Below are 8,203 nucleotides of genomic sequence, written 5' to 3'. Positions count from 1 at the left end.
GAGGGGAATGCGAAGGTGAGGACTGGGAAGGGCAGATGGGAGCAGGGGAATTGATCGTTCATGGCGAGGTCAGCAAGGTAAACGACAGCACAGCGAGCAGTTAATTGACATGCAGTATCAATAATAAAATAAGTAGGTCACATCACAGAGAGCAGTTAACAATTAACAATTAACATGTGATAGCAATAATAAAATAAGATTCAGTCTTTCAGGGGAAGTTCCACCCGATAGGTAACAAGCTTCACAAATATAAGAAGTGCTGCAATTAAATGCAAATCATTTGGAGCTGTTAAAGAAGGTCATTTTTTTCATTTGTCAGCAGAGTAAACCTAGAAACTGAGAGAGGAATCCTTCTTTCTCCTTCTTTAAGGTGAATGGATAAGCTGAAAAAGTGCACTACGTAGGGATCAACAATTAGAGACTTTTGTTTACCTCCTTCCAGTGGTTGTAGGGTTGTAGCAGTAAACATTCATTCTAATTCTTAGTTTTCTTGAAGCTTTTATATACTATTTCTGCATCAAAAGTTAATGAAAATCAAATCACATCACACAGATTTCTGTCTGAGAAAACTGTTTACAGATAGAAGATTAAAGCCCAGCTAACTATTTAATGGAGCATATAATTAATTTACAGGATTATTCTTTTTAAGTTTATGGACTATTTTAATATTTATATTATTGGTAGTCTGAGTCATGTGTCAGAATTTTTCCTCAATTGCTCCATTTGAGTCTTAAAAACCACCGTTATTCTATTTTTTTTCAAGTTTTTGGTTGGATTTGAGAGGGGGAAGCATTTTTCTAGCAGATATTTATAAATTTACTTTTATATTTATTAATTTGTTACTATGGATCCATGGAAAGGCACTGCAAGGGCTGAATTGGTAGAGACCGAAGGATCTAGCCACCTTGCTAATTTAATCTCCTTTAGATATGTTTCATGTCTAATGTCTGAATTAAACCTGGAATTAAGACTCCTGAAAACATTATTGGATCTGTTGCAGTTACCTAAGTATGATTATATTACCACTGTTCTCAAGAAAGTAAAAATCTAGAGAACTTTTAAAATTGTATTTCTCAGAGAGAATTCTGTGGTGTCTTTTTATAAATACATCACAATGATAAAAGTGAAACTAGCTGCTATCCCTTTTCCCTTTTTTTCAAATTTTTAAGATGTTCCAGTCCATTTTCCAATTATTACATCTTGCCCCTAAGAATCTCCAAAATACTGAATATTACTTACCTTCTCCCATAACCAACTGAGAAAGATCAAGACTGAGATTCGTGTTTTACAGCTGGTGAAGTCAAAGGAAATAGGCATAAGCTGATGATTCTAGTGATCATTATCATTATTATTATTATTACTATACATGTATGTGCCAAGCACGGTCCTAAGCTGTGTCCTAAGATTAGACCTGTACTACAGTCTAAGAGAGATTGAGAAGACATATTTTATTCCTATTTAATAAGGCCCAGAAAGGTTAACTGACATGCCCAAAGTTACACAGCAGTCAAATCGCAGAGCTGGGCTAGAATCCCAGAACCCTAGTTTCCTGACTCCCAGTAGACCAAGCTGCATTTGTGGATCTTAGGATAACACTACAGGGATTTATCTAGGGCTGGGCCATGCTAGGCTAGTTCATGCTTTCAGTCTTGGCAGGGCTATAGTTCTGGAGTGCTTGACCCAGTGTTTGCTTAGTACTGTGCCTGGCACATAGTAAACACTTAGCAAATATTATTATTATTATTATTATTATTATTATTATTATTATTATTATTATTATCAACCCCTTGCTTCTAGATCCTGTGAGAGGCAGGCTGGAACTTTGGGCCCTGAGCCTGCCTGGCTCCTGAACCCTTCTGGCAGCTGAAACCATCTGGCTGAATTTCATCTACCACAGTACTCAGTTCATTGCTTGGCACATGGTAAGCACATAACAAATACCACAACTAAGATTATTATCTGGTCTCCAAGAGGAGCCCTCCCCACTGAATTGGTTCATATTTATATTGGTCGAAAATCAGTTCCCCCAGCTGAGTTTCCCATACCCTCACGTCTAAGTCTGGCCACAGAGGCCCGAATGCTGCCAGGCTGTGTAATGAGGGACACCAGCACAGAGGCCTCCATGAGTTGGTGGAACCACAGTGCAAATGTTAAGTCCCTCTACATGAGTGGCAACAATCAATCCATTGTATGTATTGAACGTTTACTGTGTGCAGAGTACTCTACTAAGTGCTTGAGAGAGTACAATACAAGAGTTGGTAGAAATGTTCCCTGCCCAGAAATCCTCAGTAAAGGGGCCTAGGTCACCCCTGTTTAACTGAGGCATGGAACTAGGGCAGCCACTGCTTGAAGCAGTGAACTCCAGTTAAGGAGATGATGATTATGGTATTTGTTAAGCACTTACTATGTGTCAACAACTCCCCTAAGCACTGGGGTAGATACAAGTTAATGAGGTTGAGCACCAGTCCTATATAGGGCTAGCAGTAAAAGGAGTCAGGAAAATGGATATTTAATCCCCATGTTATAGTTGAGGAAAACGAGGCAGAGAGAAACCAAGTGACTTGCCCAAGATAACATAGAAAGCAATTGGCAAAGCTGGCATTCCAACCCAGATCCTCTGACTCCTAGGGCTTTGCACTTTCCACTAGGCCATGCTGCTTCTAAGAAAATGGATGTTGCCCTGGGCACATAGGGGAATGTGATGATGTCACATGAACCATATTGTCAAACTCTGCAGATTTCCCATCAACCAAAAGAGTTATGCCAGAGGGACTCCAGACTGCTTCCCCATGGATTCAGACCTTTCACGTTCCCTTTCTAGATCTGTGAAGTTGAAGCTACCAAAGACAGCAGCAAAGGCAATGGGTTCCTTTTCTATACAGAGCGGAGGACAGGCTAGACAAAAACTGGACTTCCTGGTATGCAACAAGATGCCAAGCCACCTTGCTGGGAACAATTTTGGACTCCGTGTCCCGGGCAGCCTTGTGCAAGGTACCAGACCAGAGCAGGCCTAATCTAAGCATGAGATGATAAAATGAAAGGAGTGTAAACAGGTGGACAGAAGAAACATTTCAAATACACAGTGACACAAAATGGGAAAATGTGTCTACCAACTCTGTTATATATTACTCGCCCAAGCAGATAGTACAGTGCTCTGCACCCCGTAAAAAGCTATCAATAGATACAATTGGTTGATCATTATTATTATTATTATTAGCAAAGCAGCATGGTCAATGGAAAGAGCACGGTCTTGGCAGTCAGAGGACCTGGATTCCAATGACAGGCCTTCCAAATTCTTGCTGTGTGACCTTGGACAAGTCAAGAAACTTCTCCACGCCTCAGTTCTCCTGTTTGCCCTCCTACATAAACTTTGAGCCCCATGTGGGACAGAGATTGTGTCCAACCTCATTCAGTCGTATCTAACCCAGCATATAGAACAGTGTTGGACACATAGTCAGTGCTTAACAAATACCATGAAACAAAATGAAAACAGCTCACCTTAGGTATTATGGTGGACAGTTGATAGACAGCAGGAAAAGATTAACCAACTGGAAGCTCTCTTACCTTTCCCCGGATTGCTGGTCTGCTTCTCTGGACTCTGGGAGTGGCCTGCGACCACTGAGGCTAGGAGTAAGAAAGAAGAGAAGAACGGAGAAGTGGGAAACCCCATCAAGAAACTCACTGTATTCAACTTGGGATACCTGAGTAGGCTTAGTCAGTGAAGTGGCTACACTGGGGGAAGAATGCTAAAACACTGTAGCGGGGCAGGTCCAAGTAACCATAAGGATTTTTAGACTAGTGACATTACAGAACTACCATTTCAGAATTGACAGCCAAGTTCAAGAGCAATTTACTTTTGCTTTCTTCATTAGGAGTTTACAAAGCAAAACATATTCACTGCTAGTTCTCAGAATTCTCCTTCTCAGAGAGAGAAATCTGAATCAACTACAGGCTTAAGACTGAGAGCACCGATTGAAACAAGAACTGTGTTCCCATTGTATGTTCCATAGCAGTTAGCAAAGTGTTCAGCACATAGTAAGCACTGAACATTTACCACAATTATTAATAGGTATAAGAACAATGCTGGTCAGTTTCATCTCATGTAGGCATTCTAAAACAAAACTTTTTCTTCAGTCATTGCTCTAATGAGATGTTTTCTGGACTGGCTCTGTTTCTATTTCCCTTGAACACCAACCATTCCACCCAAATTCATAGAATCTGGAGCAGGTCTCTTTGACAACAGAAATGCATTTACATAGTGACAGTGCCATTGTGGACATGGGAAGGTTTTAAAGGAATTTTATTGGCGAAATTTTTCTATGCCCAGTAAAAGTTGCTTTATTTCAACCACTTCAAACTTGTTCCATTGTTATATTTCCATCAACCTAACTTCAAACTACAATGTCATTTTTCAATTTACTTCATTCTAGATCGAATTCTAATTTTATTCTTTTTTCCCCCTCTATAGCTAGGTCATTAGAGTGTAAATTGTTCTGTCCTTTAAGTCCATTTACCAGGTAAAATAAGATTTTGTCCAAGTTCTTTAGCAATAACAATCCAGGTACTGTATCTGATTCCTGATGCACTGTTCTCTGGATTTTATACATGCAACTCCTATTTAATCCTCACCACAGAAGTGTGTAAAACAACCTTAGAGTAGGACTTCATCAGTTAACCTTTAGTAAATAGCTCTTCTGTGAGGAGATATGAAATTTATAGCACTTCATGTAACGCATTAAGATCATCAGTAGCTTTACAGCACTTACGTACATAATCAAATTATTTATTGAATGCTTATGTATTCAGAACACTGTACAAAGAGCTTGGGAGAGCACAACATAACAGACTTGATACATATGCTCCCTTCCCACAACGAGCTTACAGTCTAAAGGGGGAAGCAGACATTAAAATTAATATTAAGGATATGTACGTAAGTACTGTGGAGCCGAGAGGGGAAGAAAAAAGGGAGTGTACAGCCTATCAGTGGCTATCTCCCCCTCTAGATTGTAAGATACTTTGGGGCAGAGAAGGTGTCTGCCAACTCTAAGTTATACTTTCTAAAGGACTTAGTACAGTGTTCTACACACAGTGAGCACTCAATAAACCCAATTGATTGATTGATTCTATGTCTTCTTAAATACACTTGAAAAATAACTCTGCTTCAGGATTCTTGCCGTTACATTTCTACCTAATTTGGATATATTCTTCAATACATTTGATATTTTCTGCTTCGTCTTTCCAATTCCTTTAAGCAGAGTTTATGAACTCAGAAAACGTATATAGAACTTTTACTCTTAACCAGTCTCATTTGGGGACATTTTCATTATAGAATCGTACTGACTAATTTGAATATGTATGCTTATGCATAAACATGTAGTATGTGAGTATGACTGATAAAATTAATGTGACTAACAATTCCTCCCAAATTGACTGCATGAAAGGATTATTTCTGGCTGTACTGGTGAATTTACTATATAGAGTGTGACCTTTTTCCCCCTCTGTGCCCTGGGCTTCTTGAAACCTCTCCTCTTAGAATCACCACATTTTTAATGTCTGCACATGCATCTGATCTGTCCTCCTGTTGCCTTCCAACTCTCCAGCATCACTCTTCATTATGAGGTTTTGCTTCACTGCATCTTCACTGCATCTAGAAAAGCAGCGTGGCTTAGAGAAGCAGCGTGGCTCAGAGGAAAGAGTATGGGATTGGGAATCAGAGGTCATGGGTTCTAATCCCGACTCTGCCACTTGTCTGTGGTGTGACTTTGGGCAAATTACTTAACGTTTCTGTGCCTCAGTTAACTCATCTGTAAAGGGAAGAGTTAGAGCCCTACGTGGGACAACCTAATCACCTTGTAGCCCCCCAGTGCTTAGAACAGTGCCTAACACATGCTAAGTGCTTAAGAAATACCATCATCATCATATTTGAAATGTTTCACTTTTTTTACCTCTGTTTAAAATTTCATCTGTCTTTCCTTCTCACAAGTCCCACCAGCTAAAGGCATAAAGCATTCATCATTGCTTCAGTGCTGGAAATTTAAAGAACCTAAAGGAATGGACTGCTCAGTTATGTTAAGTTCTATCTTCCCCTCCACACTCAAAAGGAGGCTAATAGCTGAATACTCAACCAGGCATCAAGGGACAAAAAATGGCCTTACTATAAAAACCTCTTCCTCCCAGATCAGCCTTCAACCTAGTGCAATTAACCCCATCTCCTTTGGGATGCATTTTATTGCAATTCCAATTATTTAAGTCAATGAATTTGGATCTGTGACCTTCGGTTATTTGATATTCATCCCATCCTCAACCCCACAATGTTTATTCACCTATCATTAAATTTTCTATTATAAATCACTTATATAGATATGTCTCCCCTTCTGTAAGCTCATTGTGAGCAGGAATCATAACCACTAATTCTGTTGTATTGTATTCTTCCAGATGCTTAGTACAGTGTTCGGCATATAGCAAGCACTCAATAAATACCATTGATCAGGTTTCTTCTTCTAATGGGGATCAGTTCACAAAGCTTTATCCTGACTTGCATTCTTTGATATTGCTATTTTTGCAGATCAAACTAACAAGGCAAAAACCACACCACTGTGACAGAGTTTGTTCTGAAGGGATTCTCCAACTCTCCCAAACTGCAGAGTTTTCTTTTGCAACATTCTTAGTTATTTACATGATGATCCTGATGGGAAATAGCTTAATCATTTTAACAAGCAAAACTGATGGAACTCTCCAAACCCCTATGTATTTTTTCCTTAGGAATTTGTCCTTCTTAGAGTTGGGTTACACGCTCATGACTCTCCCCAGAATGCTGGTGAATCTTTGAACACAAAGTAGAACGATTCCTTTCTCAGCCTGTGCCACCCAGATGTATTTCTTTCTTATGTTTGGAGCCAAAGAGTGCTTCCTCCTGGCTGTGATGGCCTACGATTATTACATGAACATCTGTAACTGCCCACAGTATTCAATAATCATGGATAACCAAACATGTCTCCAGATGGCAGCTAGTGCCTGGATCGGTGGCATTCCAGTCCAGATAGGGCAGACATATCAGATGTTCTCCCTGCCCTTCTGTGATTCCAAAAACTGAACCATTTTTTCTGTGATATTGCACAGGTTCTCAAACTGGCCTGTGGGGACAGAGCTATAAATGAAATCTTCACCCATGCTGTAGCCATGCTCTTTGGGACAGTTCCATTTTTCTTGATACTCATATCCTATGTCAAAATCATATCCACCATCCTGAAGTTACCCTCAGCCACGGGGAAGTACGAAGCCTTCTCCACCTGTTCTTCCCACCTAGTAGTTTTCACCTCATTATTTGGATCTGGTATCATCACGTATCTATGGCCCAAGTCAAGCCACTCAGCAGATGTGGATAAATTTATGTCTTTGTTCTACACAATTGTAATACCACTGTTTAACCGCATGGTATACAGTCTGAGAAATAAGGAGGCGACTGTTGCCCTGAAAAAAATTCTATTACAACAGTTTTAAAGTCACTTGAACGAAGGAAGCTGTTTTCCTATTGGATCCTCATGTATTGGTTCCAGAAAAGTCTATTCCTGGTCCCTCAGGAAGTCACACACTTTCTACCACAATCACCCGAAGACTATATAGATATTCCTTCAATATTCACTTTCCTGTATCCAGGGTGACATTGTGATAAAATATGGAATCTTTGCCCTGAGCACAGACTCTTTTACATGTAAAAGGGGCCAGATATCCAGTATGTGGGAACCTGCTTTGACTTCTATTTGTTCCTCAATTAAATGTAATGTAAATGTAATTAAATGGAAAGAGATAATGGGATTGGTTTGAGTGACAATTGAAATCTCCATGTTGAATTTTCTATCATCTAATTTTTTGACCACCTAATTTTGTTTTCTGTACTTTTGATGGCTCATTGTATCCCTCCATATCAGAATTAGAAATACAGCTCATAGATCTATTTAGCAAATCTACTGGCATTAAATTACCATATTATATTCTGAATAAAGTAGCCATTTCAATGAGATGTTCAATTCATTCTTTCAATTAACACTGGAAAATGTTGGATGGAGCATGTCCCAAAGGTTGTTACAGAAACCACATTGGTCAGTCAATCATATTTATTAAGTGCTTACTGTGTGCAGAGCACAGTACTAAGTATTTAAGAGAGTACATATAACAATATTGCACATATATATTATACACACAC

The 8,203-nt window shown here is 39.4% G+C and overlaps 1 pseudogene; it reads left to right on the top strand.

Annotated features, from left to right (window-relative positions):
* The first annotated feature begins 2,711 nt into the window (after window positions 1-2,711).
* On the top strand, window positions 2,712-7,500 carry LOC119924259 (annotated as a pseudogene).
* Window positions 7,501-8,203: the final 703 nt, after the last annotated feature.

Source organism: Tachyglossus aculeatus, unplaced genomic scaffold, assembly GCF_015852505.1.
Source record: "Tachyglossus aculeatus isolate mTacAcu1 unplaced genomic scaffold, mTacAcu1.pri scaffold_89_arrow_ctg1, whole genome shotgun sequence".
NCBI classification, from domain to species: domain Eukaryota; kingdom Metazoa; phylum Chordata; class Mammalia; order Monotremata; family Tachyglossidae; genus Tachyglossus; species Tachyglossus aculeatus.
Note: the sequence above shows the minus strand (reverse complement) of the source record. Positions and strands in the feature narration are given on the sequence as shown.